Below are 17382 nucleotides of genomic sequence, written 5' to 3'. Positions count from 1 at the left end.
GCTGAATTGTTGTTGTTACTAGTTTAAGCGTTTTTGCCCTGTTTTTGCGGAATTGAATAAAATAAATAAAGCTTAAACTTAGAGCGAAATAATTAAAAGAGACAAACGATTTTTACAAGGAAACCTTCTAGGCCTAAATAGAAGGAAAAACCACGACCCCTCGGGATTTCTAAATTCTCCACTATGTTTAAGGCAACTCGTTACAATTACATTAAACATCTTACTTCACTCGAAGCGCATCAACTAGGCCAACTCTTCTCTCTTAAATTGCTTCACTCAAAGCAACAAACTTAGCTTCACTAAAAGCTAATTCTTACCACTAGCTTCACTAGAAGCTTTCTCCTTAGCTTTACTCAAAGCTAATCTCTTCTCTAGCTTCATTAAAAGCTATCTAATTTCCCCCTTAGACTCACCCGAGTCTAATTACAAATTCTCTCAAAAACCCTTACAAAAGGATAAAAATTCTCTAAAATAAAATCAATAAGTTGCACAAGAAAATATTATAAATTAATTGGCATTTTTAAAAACAAAATTTTCTTGTAAAAATTCTCCCATAATTACGTATGATTTAATGGCTCATACTAAGGCGAGTTTTTATGAATAACCGAGTCCACTATTTATTGAGCTAAAATCCCTATTAAAAAGGAATATTCCTATCCATTATCCCATTATCAAATGATCATGGGGGTAATGTGGATAATGCAGCCATACGGTTAAGGCAATCAGTAACCGCTATTCCCTGATAACCGCTGTTCCCTGATAACCGCTGTTCCCTAAAGTAGCAGTTTCTTCAGTAGTAATTCCTGTTCCCCAAATTAATGGCTGGAACTTCATGCTATATTTAGAAAACGGTTTAGTAAAACGGTTATCTTTTGACTAATTCTAAAAACGGTTATCTTTTGACTAATTCTAAGAAAATGGTTATTTTTACTATTTTTAGGAAAAGATTATTTTTATTATTTTTCAGAAAATCCAAAAATAATTAAGAACTAACTGCTGTTCCTACTTTTTAGTAGATCCAAGTTTATCTCCTAAAAATAAGGAATTAATCTTGAAATCCACACGTGAGGAATTTTAGAAATTCTTTTTGCCAATTAACTTTAATAAACTAATGCAACCAATTAATTTAAATACATTAACTAAAAAATAAAAGATAGAATTTATTAGCTAACGCAAATTGACTTCAGTTTGGGAACACTGCGCTGTCTCCAAATTCCAACTTGCTAGAACATCAAACCTGGGAACAGTAGACTTCCTGTCTCCATTTTACATCCCTAGTGATATACTCTTCTAACATCTCTTGAATCCTTTTGACACGTACATTCCCACGAACTAAGCCATAGGTACTATCAACGATCACAATTAATCGGATATCGACCTGCACAAAATCTCTAAACACATATTTGCTAAAGTGTAGTCATCAACAAAACTCAAGAGGACCAACAAATTCCCCCTTTTTGATAATGACAAACTTTTTAAACAAACTTAAACAAAATAGAGTAAAACCAATATTGAAGAGCATGTTCGAGATTAAAACAACTCTACATTACTAAGTAAATTAACTCGTTACAATATAATTTACCAAGCATACATTAAAAACAAATTACTCTATTAATTAGAAATATTTAAAATAACTTAAGCATAATCAAAACATCGGAAGTAGTTTATAACTTAAGATTTCAAATAAAACTAAACAAAACAAAACTTACCAAAATTCTAAGCATTGTAAGAACTTTTATCATCACATTCAAGTAATCATCAGAGCATATACATCATAACAATCAAAGTATGTATCTCAATATGTATATCAGAGCTAAACTTATTAATCATCAGAGCATCAGAGCATGACTATCAGAGCATAGCCACAGTCCTAATGTTCAACAGAATAAATGTATATCAGACTAAGCATACTCAAGCATTATTTAAGTTTGTGCTAAATATTCCCCCTTTTGATATCATTCAAAAAGAAATAGAGCAATCAAGCCACAGCACTAAACATATAGTTATAGTCAAAGAGAGAATTAGGATGCACAAATTAAAAGAGCATAAGCAATGAATGCAAACATGATCAACAATGATTAAAATGACAAAAGTTCGTAGCATAAAAGGAAAATATGAACGAGAGTATTAAGCAGTACCCCAGCTGGTACAAATTGAAAAACATAAAAAGATTGTTTAATGAGAGTGATAGTTGCAACAAATAAGAAGGAATGAAAAAGGAGAAATTAAGTTGCAGGAGCTTCATCATAAACATATTCTGTCTCCACCTCTACTGTGTCCAGTTTGGCCCCTAAACGTGCTTCCATTTGGTCCATTTGAGCAGATAGTGAGGCTATAGAGACACGAATTTCATCTTTAAACACAAGGAAGCTTGACTGCAAATCATTGAGTTTCAGGAGAATGGAGGTTAGAGGGTCAGTGGGAACTGTAGTGTCACCTAAACCTTGATGTGGTGAAGGGGGTACAGGTGATGGTGATGGTATAGGTGACTTAGGTGGTGAAGATGGTCGTATTGGTGATTGTGGTGGTGATGGTTTATGGTATGACGGTGTGGCAGGTCTAGGTGAGGAAGGATGGCTTGGTTGTGCTGTTGTGTATGAGGTAGAGTCATCATCAATAACAACAACAGGTTTCTTTCCTTTAGAAGCTAGCCTTCTACTCTTCCTAGGTGTTAAACCAGGTGAAGAACCCTTCTCATTTTTCTTTTCTTCTTCCTCCACAGCAACCTTCACCAGTTCCTTTTCTACTTCCCCCTTACAAGAGTTTTCCTCCTGTTCTTCTTCCTCAGAATGCCCCACTGCCTTCTCAGTGGCAGAGGGAACAGGCTCCTCCTGTTCCTCCTTGTTTACTTCCTCCTCCTCAAAATTTTCTTCAACTTCTTCTTCTTCATTGGTGTCCTCTGAATGTTCAAAAATGTTCTCAAGGGTCCCATTTTCAGTTAATTTTAGGTGTAAATTTTTCAAACATTTTACACCCACTTTGTTGTTTGGACCCATGGGATAGTTTGGACCATCAAGAGGAACACCCAATTTCTTAAAAATCCAGGTCAACAGTCCACCATACCCTAACACATTCCTTTTAAAAATACAATCATTTAAATGACAAATCATTAAAGAAGGAAAATTAATCTTGATGTGGTTCGCCAGACAGTAGATTAACGTAGCATCTCTAAGACTAACCTCACTTCTTTTGGATGTGCGAGGCAAAATGAATCTTCTTGCTATGTTGTACAACAGTTTGTGCATAGGTGATAGTACATTATGACTAACTTTTCCCTTTTTCTCATTCAACCCTAAAAACTTCCACACCAACTTCTCATTTATACCGGAAAAATTAATTTTTGACCCAACAACATATCTATCAAAACCAGTCGAGGGAACACCCAACCATCCTCCTAAAATCAGGTTATTAAATTCAATTTTAATCCCCTTTACTTCACTAGTACAAACTCCATGATGAAAAGAAAAGTTTAAAGCAAACTCACGCATTAAGTTGGGATACATTGGGTTACAGCAATAGTTTCCCATTAAAGATTCCCAAGCTTGATTTTGCAATATGGCGTGAAATTGAGGGAAAAAATTTGATTCATACCATTGTTTGTCCAATCCGAACCCAACAATCATTTCTTTTGATATCTCTTCAGCAGATACCTTAACATTAACCTTTGCCCTCTTTGAGGATGATTTCCTCACTGTAGCATCTCCTTTGCGCTTCGAACTTTCATGCACTTCAGAAGGATTAGGTGTGTCCTGCTGCTTTCTTGATGAAGACTCAGTTTTAGGAGTGAGTGGTGTTGGATAGATGACTTGAAGAGGTGTGGGTTGTTTCATTTATGGGGTTTGATTCTTGGTTTTCATGGTGGTTTGAAAGTTCAAGAGAAAGAAAAGCTAGGTTGAAGACGGTTTTGGGGGTAAAATGCAATTGATGATGAAGTGAAGGATTTGACGTGAGAGAGAGTATAAAATGCATGTGAGGGGACGTGTGTTTAGGTAATTCAAGTTCCTTATTTAATTCGTGCATATGAACACAAAATGTGAAATGGAAACAGACGAATTTAGTGAAGAACTATGATGATTTAACTCCCACTTCTTAATCAAAAAAAATTGCTGGATAAATATATATATTTAATGAAGAAAAAATTTTTATGAAAATAAAAGATAAATGGAAATTTTATGCTACTACAATCTGATCAAATCAAACATGCAATCATAAGAGCACTCACAGTATATACTTTTAAATAGTGCGTACCTGATTCTTTCAATAATTGATTTTTCAATCAAGATTTTTGTGGTTGATCGTCTTTTTCAAATTTCCATTTTGTCTTTAAGGATCACATTTATCACTTACTTCAATTCAACTTAATCATGCCCAGTTCTAATCTCATCTTTTCATGTTGTTCCCTTGGAAGCGGCTTTGTCATGATATCAGCTATTTGCTCGTTTGTATTAACATGCTTGACGATAATATTTTTATTTTCGACGTTGTCCTTAAGAAAATGATGCCTAATGTGAATATGTTTTACTCTAGAATGATGCACTGGATCTTTTGAAATGCATATGGCACTGGTATTATCACAATAAATAGGAACACATTCAAACTTAATACCAAAATCTCTTAGCTGTTATTTTATCCAAAGCATTTGGGAACAGCAAGCTGCTGCTGCTACATATTCAGCTTCGGCAGTGGATAGTGCAACAGTGTTTTGTTTCTTGGAACTCCATGAAACTAAACATGAGCCAAGAAATTGTACCATACCTGATGTACTTTTTCTATTTACAAGATCACCTGCATAATCTGCATCACTAAAACCTTTCAAATCATAAACATCACTTTTAGGATAAAATAAGGACAAGTCATCTGTTCCCTTCAAGTATCTTAGAATTCGTTTAACTGCAGTGAGATGTGATTCTTTAGGATTGGATTGAAATCTAGCACATAAACCAACACTAAAAACAATATCGGGTCTACTAGCAGTTAGATATAATAAAGAGCCAATCATGCCTCTATACATAGTTTGATCAATAGTTGTTCTATTTGGGTCTTCATCTAATCTAACACTTGTAGCCATAGGTGTATGGTTGGTTTTAGCATTGTTTAGTCCATATTTCTTAAGAAGTTCTTTGATGTATTTTTGTTGATGAATAAAAATATCATTTTCAGTTTATTTAATTTGCAACCCAAGGAAGAAGTTTAGTTCTCCCATCATACTTATTTCAAATTCATTACTCATTAGGTTAGCAAATTTTTTACACAATAGTTCATTGGTCGCACCGAAAATAATATCATCAACATATATTTGAACAACCAAAATATTAGAACCTTTATTCTTAAAGAACAAGGTTTTGTCGATTTTTCCTCTTATAAAGTTATTTTGAATCAAAAACTTTGAAAGTCTTTCGTACCATTGCCTAGGAGCTTGCTTCAAGCCATATAGGGCTTTATCAAGCTTGTAGACATGATCAGGACAAGAGGTATTCTCAAAGCCAGGCGGTTGTTCAACAAAAACTTCTTTATCAAGAAAACCATTCAAGAAAGCACATTTCACATCCATTTGATATAATTTAAAGTTCATAAATGCAGCAAAAGAAATTAAGATTCTGATAGCCTCTAACCTTGCTACTTGAGCAAAAGTCTCCGTGTAATCAATACCTTCTTGTTGATTATATCCTTTAACCACGAGTCTTGCTTTGTTTCTAACAATTGTTCCATGTTCATCTAGCTTGTTCCGAAATACCCATTTCAAACCAATTACCTTCTTGTGTTTCGGTTTGGGTTCCAAGTGCCACACTTTATTTCTCTCAAATTCATTTAATTCATCTTGCATGGCTACAACCCATTCGGAATCCTTTAGAGCTTCTTCATGATTCTTGGGCTCGAGTGATGATAGGAACGCAAAGTGTGCACAAAAGTTTCTTATTTGAGATCTAGTTTGTGTTCCTTTATTCAAATCACTTATAATCAAATCAAGAGGATGATAACTTTGATATTTTCAAGGTTTGGGCACAAATTCTCTTGTGGGAACAGTAGCATGTTCTGGTTCATCAGCTTGATTGACATTCTGTTCAGCTACTGGATCAACTTGCTCGTCTGTGGGAACAGCTGGATTGGGAACAGTCTGCTGTTCCTGATGTTCTGGCAGTTCCTGAACGTGATCAGTACTTTCTGCTTCTGCTGGAACCGGCTGTTCTGTTCCTTGATCTTGCACTTTAATTCCTTCATCATCATCTTCCAAGTTTGCAAGACCTATTTTAATATTACTTGTTTCCTGTTCACTTGTCGAAAAGTTAGTTCCATCAAAAATTATGTGAACAGATTCCTCTACACACATTGTTCTCTTATTATAAACTCTGTAAGCTTTGCTATGTGATGAGTAACCGAGAAATACTGCTTCATCACTTCTTTCATCAAACTTACCTATATTTCGTTTACCATTCACATGAACAAAACATTTACCTCCAAATACACGAAAATAGGAAATATTTGGTTTAACACCTTTAAGCAATTCATAAGGTGTCTTAGAAGTGATTGGTCTAATTAATACTCGATTCAAAATATAACATGCAGTGTTAACAGCCTCGGCCCAAAAATTTCTAGGTAAACCACTAGCAATTAACATGGTTCTAGCCATTTCCTCTAAAGTTCTATTTTTCCTTTCTACTACACCATTTTGTTGTCGTGTTCTTGGTGCTGAAAAATTGTGACTTATTCCATGTTCATTGCAATAACTCATAAAACTTGAATTTTCAAATTCTCTACCATGATCTGACCTTATGTGAATAATTTGATTATTAGTAGATTTTTGTATTTTGTTAGCGAAGGAAACAAACTCATTAAAAGCTTCATCTTTACTAACTAAAAATAAAGTCCATGTAAATCTACTATAATCATGAACAATAACAAACACATATCTTTTGCCACTACGGCTTTGTATTCTCATAGGTCCACATAGATCCATATGTAATAATTCAAGCGTTTTAGAGGTGGTCACAACATTCTTTGGTTTAAAAGATGACCTAACTTGTTTTCCTTTGGCACAAGGATCACAAATTTCATCCTTAAGGAATTTTAGAGATGGTAGTCCTCTAACTAGGTTTTTTGTTCTTAATGAATTAATCAATGAATAACTAGCATGACCTAGACGCTTATGCCAAAGAAGTGGGTCGTCTTCTATAACGCTTAGACACGTTAGACTGTTTCTGGGAACAGTGTCCAGGTCCACCACATAGGTGTTCCCTTTTCTGATTCCCTCAAGAACGGTGTCTCCTGTGTCATTCCTAGAAATAATGCATCTTTCAGAAGTAAAGTTTACAGAGTTACATTTATCACAAAATTGAGAAATGCTAAGTAAGTTATGTTTCAAATTCTCGACTAAAAATACATTATCAATGGCATGGGAACATGTCCTTCCAACTTTTCCTTTGGCTATTATCTCACCCTTCATATTGTCACCGAAGGTTACTGTTCCCCCATCATAGGCTTCAAGTGAGAGAAACTTAGATTTGTCACCCGTCATGTGCTTGGAACACCCACTGTCGAGATACCATGAGCTGTTCCCCCTCACTTGGACCTGAAAAAAAATAATTGTTAGTTAGAGGAACCCAGACTTTCTTGGGTTCCTTGTCGATTTTGCATGAATCATTTTTCTTAATCTGAATGTTATCGACATAGTTTCTGTTGGAGACAGTGTACTGTTCCCTTTTGGTGCACTGGTCCTTCAGATGACCAGTTCCTCCACAGAAGGAACAGAACCTGTCGCTAGGGAGATCAACGTAAGCCTTTTTCTTCTTGTTATTCTTAAAATATTTTAGGCCTTTTGAATTTTTACTTTTAGCATCTTGAATCCATTTGGGAGTAATTTTGATTTTCCCTTTTTCTCTTGAACTTAATTCAAGCTTGTCATCATTGTTACGGTCGGATTCCTGATTTAATTTTAAATTTTGAAAATCATAGCATAAATCTTTAATAGATGCATCATTCAATTCTTCATTTAAGCCTAATAATTTGTATTGTGATAACTCAATATTAAGAATAACATTTTCCTTTTTAATTCTCTCCATACTTTCCTTTAGGATTATGTTTAGGTCCAACAAACCGAAAAATCTGTTTTGGACATCATATCTAAAGGTGTTTATATATGAGACATGGTCTTTGCTTACCTTGAGTTCCTTTTCTAATTGGAGACACTTAACATTACAATTTTCAAGTTTAGCTTGTGTCTCCTTTAGCAACTCTATTAATTTATTTTTACTAAATTTGGATGGATGAAAATAAAATGAGTTAGAAATATGTACCTGTTGCGGGTTTGAGAACAATTTCATTGTTGGAATTAGTAGTGGTTACCTCAAAATCTCCAATTTCGATTACTCTCCAAACTTGATAATTTTCCGCTTTGATAAAGATCTCCATCCTATTTTTCCATTATTTATAGAATTTTCAATCGAACATGGTTGGTCTTTGAGTAGAATACCCTTCTTCCATTCGCTCGTTCATAATTGACATTTTCGGGAACACCAGGATTCTGCCCTCAGGGTTTCCTGATCTACTGGGAACAGGGCTCTGATACCAATTGTAGACTCAATTAGGAACGGGAACAACAACAAGAGGGGGGGTGAATTGTTGTTGTTACTAGTTTAAGCGTTTTTGCCCTGTTTTTGCGGAATTGAATAAAATAAATAAAGCTTAAACTTAGAGCGAAATAATTAAAAGAGACAAACGATTTTTACGTGGAAACCTTCTAGGCCTAAATAGAAAGAAAAACCACGACCCCTCGGGATTTCTAAATTCTCCACTATGTTTAAGGCAACTCGTTACAATTACATTAAACATCTTACTTCACTCGAAGCGCATCAACTAGGCCAACTCTTCTCTCTTAAATTGCTTCACTCAAAGCAACAAACTTAGCTTCACTAAAAGCTAATTCTCACCACTAGCTTCACTAGAAGCTTTCTCCTTAGCTTTACTCAAAGCTAATCTCTTCTCTAGCTTCATTAAAAGCTATCTAATTTCCCCCTTAGACTCACCCGAGTCTAATTACAAATTCTCTCAAAAACCCTTACAAAAGGATAAAAATTCTCTAAAATAAAATCAATAAGTTGCACAAGAAAATATTATAAATTAATTGGCATTTTTAAAAACAAAATTTTCTTGTAAAAATTCTCCCATAATTACGTATGATTTAATGGCTCATACTAAGGCGAGTTTTTATGAATAACCGAGTCCACTATTTATTGAGCTAAAATCCCTATTAAAAAGGAATATTCCTATCCATTATCCCATTATCAAATGATCATGGGGGTAATGTGGATAATGCAGCCATACGGTTAAGGCAATCAGTAACCGCTATTCCCTGATAACCGCTGTTCCCTGATAACCGCTGTTCCCTAAAGTAGCAGTTTTTTCAGTAGTAATTCCTGTTCCCCAAATTAATGGCTGGAACTTCATGCTATATTTAGAAAACGGTTTAGTAAAACGGTTATCTTTTGACTAATTCTAAAAACGGTTATCTTTTGACTAATTCTAAGAAAATGGTTATTTTTACTATTTTTAGGAAAAGATTATTTTTATTATTTTTCAGAAAATCCAAAAATAATTAAGAACTAACTGCTGTTCCTACTTTTTAGTAGATCCAAGTTTATCTCCTAAAAATAAGGAATTAATCTTGAAATCCACACGTGAGGAATTTTAGAAATTCTTTTTGCCAATTAACTTTAATAAACTAATGCAACCAATTAATTTAAATACATTAACTAAAAAATAAAAGATAGAATTTATTAGCTAACGCAAATTGACTTCAGTTTGGGAACACTGCGCTGTCTCCAAATTCCAACTTGCTAGAACATCAAACCTGGGAACAGTAGACTTCCTGTCTCCATTTTACATCCCTAGTGATATACTCTTCTAACATCTCTTGAATCCTTTTGACACGTACATTCCCACGAACTAAGCCATAGGTACTATCAACGATCACAATTAATCGGATATCGACCTGCACAAAATCTCTAAACACATATTTGCTAAAGTGTAGTCATCATCAAAACTCAAGAGGACCAACATCCAGGACCTAGGCTAAAGTGGAAATGGAATCTTGGTACTTGGATCTAGCTATCAAGGTCCTAAAACCATTCTAACAATCCCCGTGGACTCCTAGAGCTGAGCCGAAGGAGGGCTGGTCGACAGTTTGCTAGATCAGAATTATGTTTAAGTGTTTGTGGTTGTTTCGAGTTCTTTTCATGATCATTTGTAGTTTTTGACTGTGTCATTAATCAAAGCTTACGCACAACATTAATCCTTGCATAACCAAGGCCTTAATCAGCCCCGGTTTCGCATCAAAACCATGTTTGAGTACTTTACGCGCGAAATTCACAAAAACGGTTAAAAACGCATAAAATCGCAACATAACTTCTAATTTCTAGCATATGGCTATTATTATCATGTATAACCATTTCAACACAATAATATATGCCAAATAGTGTTGTGTACCAAGTTTCGTGCATAACAAACCATGTTTGAGCTACTTTACGCGCGGAATTGACAAAAACGCTTAAAAACGGATAAAATCGCAACTTAACATCTAATTTCTAGCATATGCCTATTATTATCAAGTCTAACCATTTCAACACAATAATATATGCCAAATAGTGTTGTGTGCCAAGGTTCGTGCATAACAAACCATGTTTGACCTACTTTACGCGCGAAATTGACAAATAAAAACGCGAAATTGACAGCATCAAACTAGAGACCAGACCACCTTGCACGACACGTGGAGCCCAAACCTATGCATCCAGGACCTAGGCTAAAGTGGAAATGGAATCTTGGTACTTGGATCTAGCTATCAAGGTCCTAAAACCATTCTAACAATCCCCGTGGACTCCTAGAAGCTGAGCCGAAGGAGGGCTGGTCGACAGTTTACTAGATCAGAATTATGTTTAAGTGTTTGTGGTTGTTTCGTGTTCTGTTCATGATCATTTGTAGTTTTTGACTGTGTCATTAATCAAAGCTTATGCACAACATTAATCCTTGCATAACCAAGGCCTTAATCAGCCCCGGTTTCGCATCAAAACCATGTTTGAGTACTTTACGCGCGAAATTCACAAAAACGGTTAAAAACGCATAAAATCGCAACTTAAGTTCTAATTTCTAGCATATGACTATTATTATCAAGTATAACCATTTCAACACAATAATATATGCCAAATAGTGTTGTGTACCAAGTTTCGTGCATAACAAACCATGTTTGAGCTACTTTACGCGCGGAATTGACAAAAACGCTTAAAAACAGATAAAAATCGCAACTTAACTTCTAATTTCTAGCATATGACTATTATTATCAAGTCTAACCATTTCAACACAATAATATATGCCAAATAGTGTTGTGTGCCAAGTTTCGTGCATAACAAACCATGTTTGACCTACTTTACCCGAGAAATTGACAAATAAAAACGCGAAATTGACAGCATCAAACTAGTGACCAGACCACCTTGCACGACACGTGGAGACCAAACCTATGCATCCAGGACCTAGGCTAAAGTGGAAATGGAATCTTGGTACTTGGATCTAGCTATCAAGGTCCTAAAACCATTCTAACAATCCCCGTGGACTCCTAGAAGCTGAGCCGAAGGAGGGCTGGTCGACAGTTTGCTAGATCAGAATTATGTTTAAGTGTTTGTGGTTGTTTCGTGTTCTTTTCATGATCATTTGTAGTTTTTGACTGTGTCATTTATCAAAGCTTACGCACAACATTAATCCTTGCATAACCAAGGCCTTAATCAGCCCCAGTTTCGCATCAAAAGCATGTTTGAGTACTTTACGCGCGAAATTCACAAAAACGCTTAAAAACGCATAAAATCGCAACTTAACTTCTAATTTCTAGCATATGACTATTATTATCATGTATAACCATTTCAACACAATAATATATGCCAAATAGTGTTGTGTACCAAGTTTCGTGCATAACAAACCATGTTTGAGCTACTTTACGCGCGGAATTGACAAAAACGCTTAAAAACGGATAAAATCGCAACTTCACTTCTAATTTCTAGCATATGACTATTATTATCAAGTCTAACCATTTCAACACAATAATATATGCCAAATAGTGTTGTGTGCCAAGGTTCGTGCATAACAAACCATGTTTGACCTACTTTACGCGCGAAATTGACAAATAAAAACGCGAAATTGACAGCATCAAACTAGAGACCAGACCACCTTGCACGACACGTGGAGCCCAAACCTATGCATCCAGGACCTAGGCTAAAGTGGAAATGGAATCTTGGTACTTGGATCTAGCTATCAAGGTCCTAAAACCATTCTAACAATCCCCGTGGACTCCTAGAAGCTGAGCCGAAGGAGGGCTGGTCGACAGTTTACTAGATCAGAATTATGTTTAAGTGTTTGTGGTTGTTTCGTGTTCTTTTCATGATCATTTGTAGTTTTTGACTGTGTCATTAATCAAAGCTTACGCACAACATTAATCCTTGCATAACCAAGGCCTTAATCAGCCCCGGTTTCGCATCAAAACCATGTTTGAGTACTTTACGCGCGAAATTCACAAAAACGGTTAAAAACGCATAAAATCGCAACTTAAGTTCTAATTTCTAGCATATGACTATTATTATCAAGTATAACCATTTCAACACAATAATATATGCCAAATAGTGTTGTGTACCAAGTTTCGTGCATAACAAACCATGTTTGAGCTACTTTACGCGCGGAATTGACAAAAACGCTTAAAAACAGATAAAAATCGCAACTTAACTTCTAATTTCTAGCATATGACTATTATTATCAAGTCTAACCATTTCAACACAATAATATATGCCAAATAGTGTTGTGTGCCAAGTTTCGTGCATAACAAACCATGTTTGACCTACTTTACCCGCGAAATTGACAAATAAAAACGCGAAATTGACAGCATCAAACTAGTGACCAGACCACCTTGCACGACACGTGGAGACCAAACCTATGCATCCAGGACCTAGGCTAAAGTGGAAATGGAATCTTGGTACTTGGATCTAGCTATCAAGGTCCTAAAACCATTCTAACAATCCCCGTGGACTCCTAGAAGCTGAGCCGAAGGAGGGCTGGTCGACAGTTTGCTAGATCAGAATTATGTTTAAGTGTTTGTGGTTGTTTCGTGTTCTTTTCATGATCATTTGTAGTTTTTGACTGTGTCATTTATCAAAGCTTACGCACAACATTAATCCTTGCATAACCAAGGCCTTAATCAGCCCCAGTTTCGCATCAAAAGCATGTTTGAGTACTTTACGCGCGAAATTCACAAAAACGCTTAAAAACGCATAAAATCGCAACTTAACTTCTAATTTCTAGCATATGACTATTATTATCAAGTATAACCATTTCAACACAATAATATATGCCAAATAGTGTTGTGTACCAAGTTTCGTGCATAACAAACCATGTTTGAGCTACTTTACGCGCGGAATTGACAAAAACGCTTAAAAACGGATAAAATCGCAACTTCACTTCTAATTTCTAGCATATGACTATTATTATCAAGTCTAACCATTTCAACACAATAATATATGCCAAATAGTGTTGTGTGCCAAGTTTCGTGCATAACAAACCATGGTTGACCTACTTTACGCGCGAAATTGACAAATAAAAACGCGAAATTGACAGCATCAAACTAGTGACCAGACCACCTTGCACGACACGTGGAGACCAAACCTATGCATCCAGGACCTAGGCTAAAGTGGAAATGGAATCTTGGTACTTGGATCTAGCTATCAAGGTCCTAAAACCATTCTAACAATCCCCGTGGACTCCTAGAAGCTGAGCCGAAGGAGGGCTGGTCGACAGTTTGCTAGATCAGAATTATGTTTAAGTGTTTGTGGTTGTTTCGTGTTCTTTTCATGATCATTTGTAGTTTTTGACTGTGTCATTAATCAAAGCTTACGCAAAACATTAATCCTTGCATAACCAAGGCCTTAATCAGCCCCGGTTTCGCATCAAAACCATGTTTGAGTACTTTACGCGCGAAATTCACAAAAACGGTTAAAAACGCATAAAATCAGCAACTTAACTTCTAATTTCTAGCATATGACTATTATTATCAAGTATGACCATTTCAACACAATAATATATGACAAATAGTGTTGTGTACCAAGTTTCGTGCATAACAAACCATGTTTGACCTACTTTACGCGCGGAATTGACAAAAACGCTTAAAAACGCATAAAATCGTAACTTAACTTCTAATTTCTAGCATATGACTATTATTATCAAGTCTAACCATTTCAACACAATAATATATGCCAAATAGTGTTGTGTGCCAAGTTTCGTGCATAACAAACCATGTTTGACCTACTTTACCCGCGAAATTGACAAATAAAAACGCGAAATTGACAGCATCAAACTAGTGACCAGACCACCTTGCACGACACGTGGAGACCAAACCTATGCATCCAGGACCTAGGCTAAAGTGGAAATGGAATCTTGGTACTTGGATCTAGCTATCAAGGTCCTAAAACCATTCTAACAATCCCCGTGGACTCCTAGAAGCTGAGCCGAAGGAGGGCTGGTCGACAGTTTGCTAGATCAGAATTATGTTTAAGTGTTTGTGGTTGTTTCGTGTTCTTTTCATGATCATTTGTAGTTTTTGACTGTGTCATTTATCAAAGCTTACGCACAACATTAATCCTTGCATAACCAAGGCCTTAATCAGCCCCAGTTTCGCATCAAAAGCATGTTTGAGTACTTTACGCGCGAAATTCACAAAAACGCTAAAAAACGCATAAAATCGCAACTTAACTTCTAATTTCTAGCATATGACTATTATTATCAAGTATAACCATTTCAACACAATAATATATGCCAAATAGTGTTGTGTACCAAGTTTCGTGCATAACAAACCATGTTTGAGCTACTTTACGCGCGGAATTGACAAAAACGCTTAAAAACGGATAAAATCGCAACTTCACTTCTAATTTCTAGCATATGACTATTATTATCAAGTCTAACCATTTCAACACAATAATATATGCCAAATAGTGTTGTGTGCCAAGTTTCGTGCATAACAAACCATGTTTGACCTACTTTACGCGCGAAATTGACAAATAAAAACGCGAAATTGACAGCATCAAACTAGTGACCAGACCACCTTGCACGACACGTGGAGACCAAACCTATGCATCCAGGACCTAGGCTAAAGTGGAAATGGAATCTTGGTACTTGGATCTAGCTATCAAGGTCCTAAAACCATTCTAACAATCCCCGTGGACTCCTAGAAGCTGAGCCGAAGGAGGGCTGGTCGACAGTTTGCTAGATCAGAATTATGTTTAAGTGTTTGTGGTTGTTTCGTGTTCTTTTCATGATCATTTGTAGTTTTTGACTGTGTCATTAATCAAAGCTTACGCACAACATTAATCCTTGCATAACCAAGGCCTTAATCAGCCCCGGTTTCGCATCAAAACCATGTTTGAGTACTTTACGCGCGAAATTCACAAAAACGGTTAAAAACGCATAAAATCAGCAACTTAACTTCTAATTTCTAGCATATGACTATTATTATCAAGTATAACCATTTCAACACAATAATATATGACAAATAGTGTTGTGTACCAAGTTTCGTGCATAACAAACCATGTTTGACCTACTTTACGCGCGGAATTGACAAAAACGCTTAAAAACGCATAAAATCGTAACTTAACTTCTAATTTCTAGCATATGACTATTATTATCAAGTCTAACCATTTCAACACAATAATATATGCCAAATAGTGTTGTGTGCCAAGTTTCGTGCATAACAAACCATGTTTGACCTACTTTACGCGCGAAATTGACAAATAAAAACGCGAAATTGACAGCATCAAACTAGTGACCAGACCACCTTGCACGACACGTGGAGACCAAACCTATGCATCCAGGACCTAGGCTAAAGTGGAAATGGAATCTTGGTACTTGGATCTAGCTATCAAGGTCCTAAAACCATTCTAACAATCCCCGTGGACTCCTAGAAGCTGAGCCGAAGGAGGGCTGGTCGACAGTTTGCTAGATCAGAATTATGTTTAAGTGTTTGTGGTTGTTTCGTGTTCTTTTCATGATCATTTGTAGTTTTTGACTATGTCATTAATCAAAGCTTACGCACAACATTAATCCTTGCATAACCAAGGCCTTAATCAGCCCCGGTTTCGCATCAAAACCATGTTTGAATACTTTACGCGCGAAATTCACAAAAACGCTTAAAAACGCATAAAATCGCAACTTAACTTCTAATTTCTAGCATATGACTATTATTATCAAGTATAACCATTTCAACACAATAATATATGCCAAATAGTGTTGTGTACCAAGTTTCGTGCATAACAAACCATGTTTGACCTACTTTACGCGCGAAATGGACAAAAACGCTTAAAAACGCATAAAATCGCAACTTAACTTCTAATTTCTAGCATATGACTATTATTATCAAGTCTAACCATTTCAACACAATAATATATGCCAAATAGTGTTGTGTGCCAAGTTTCGTGCATAACAAAGCATGTTTGACCTACTTTACGCGCGAAATTGACAAATAAAAACGCGAAATTGACAGCATCAAACTAGTGACCAGACCACCTTGCACGACACGTGCAGACCAAACCTATGCATCCAGGACCTAGGCTAAAGTGGAAATGGAATCTTGGTACTTGGATCTAGCTATCAAGGTCCTAAAACCATTCTAAAAATCCCCGTGGACTCCTAGAAGCTGAGCCGAAGGAGGGCTGGTCGACAGTTTGCTAGATCAGAATTATGTTTAAGTGTTTGTGGTTGTTTCGTATTCTTTTCATGATCATTTGTAGTTTTTGACTGTGTCATTTATCAAAGCTTACGCACAACATTAATCCTTGCATAACCAAGGCCTTAATCAGCCCCAGTTTCACATCAAAACCATGTTTGAGTACTTTACGCGCGAAATTCACAAAAACGCTTAAAAACGAATAAAATCGCAACTTAACTTCTAATTTCTAGCATATGACTATTATTATCAAGTATAACCATTTCAACACAATAATATATGCCAAATAGTGTTGTGTACCAAGTTTCGTGCATAACAAACCATGTTTGAGCTACTTTACGCGCGGAATTGACAAAAACGCTTAAAAACGGATAATATCGCAACTTAACTTCTAATTTCTAGCATATGACTATTATTATCAAGTCTAACCATTTCAACACAATAATATATGCCAAATAGTGTTGTGTGCCATGTTTCGTGCATAACAAACCATGTTTGACCTACTTTACGCGCGAAATTGACAAATAAAAACGCGAAATTGACAGCATCAAACTAGTGACCAGACCACCTTGCACGACACGTGGAGACCAAACCTATGCATCCAGGACCTAGGCTAAAGTGTAAATAGAATCTTGGTACTTGGATCT

This window comes from Amaranthus tricolor, chromosome 15, assembly GCF_026212465.1.
Source record: "Amaranthus tricolor cultivar Red isolate AtriRed21 chromosome 15, ASM2621246v1, whole genome shotgun sequence".
Classification (NCBI taxonomy): domain Eukaryota; kingdom Viridiplantae; phylum Streptophyta; class Magnoliopsida; order Caryophyllales; family Amaranthaceae; genus Amaranthus; species Amaranthus tricolor.
Note: the sequence above shows the minus strand (reverse complement) of the source record.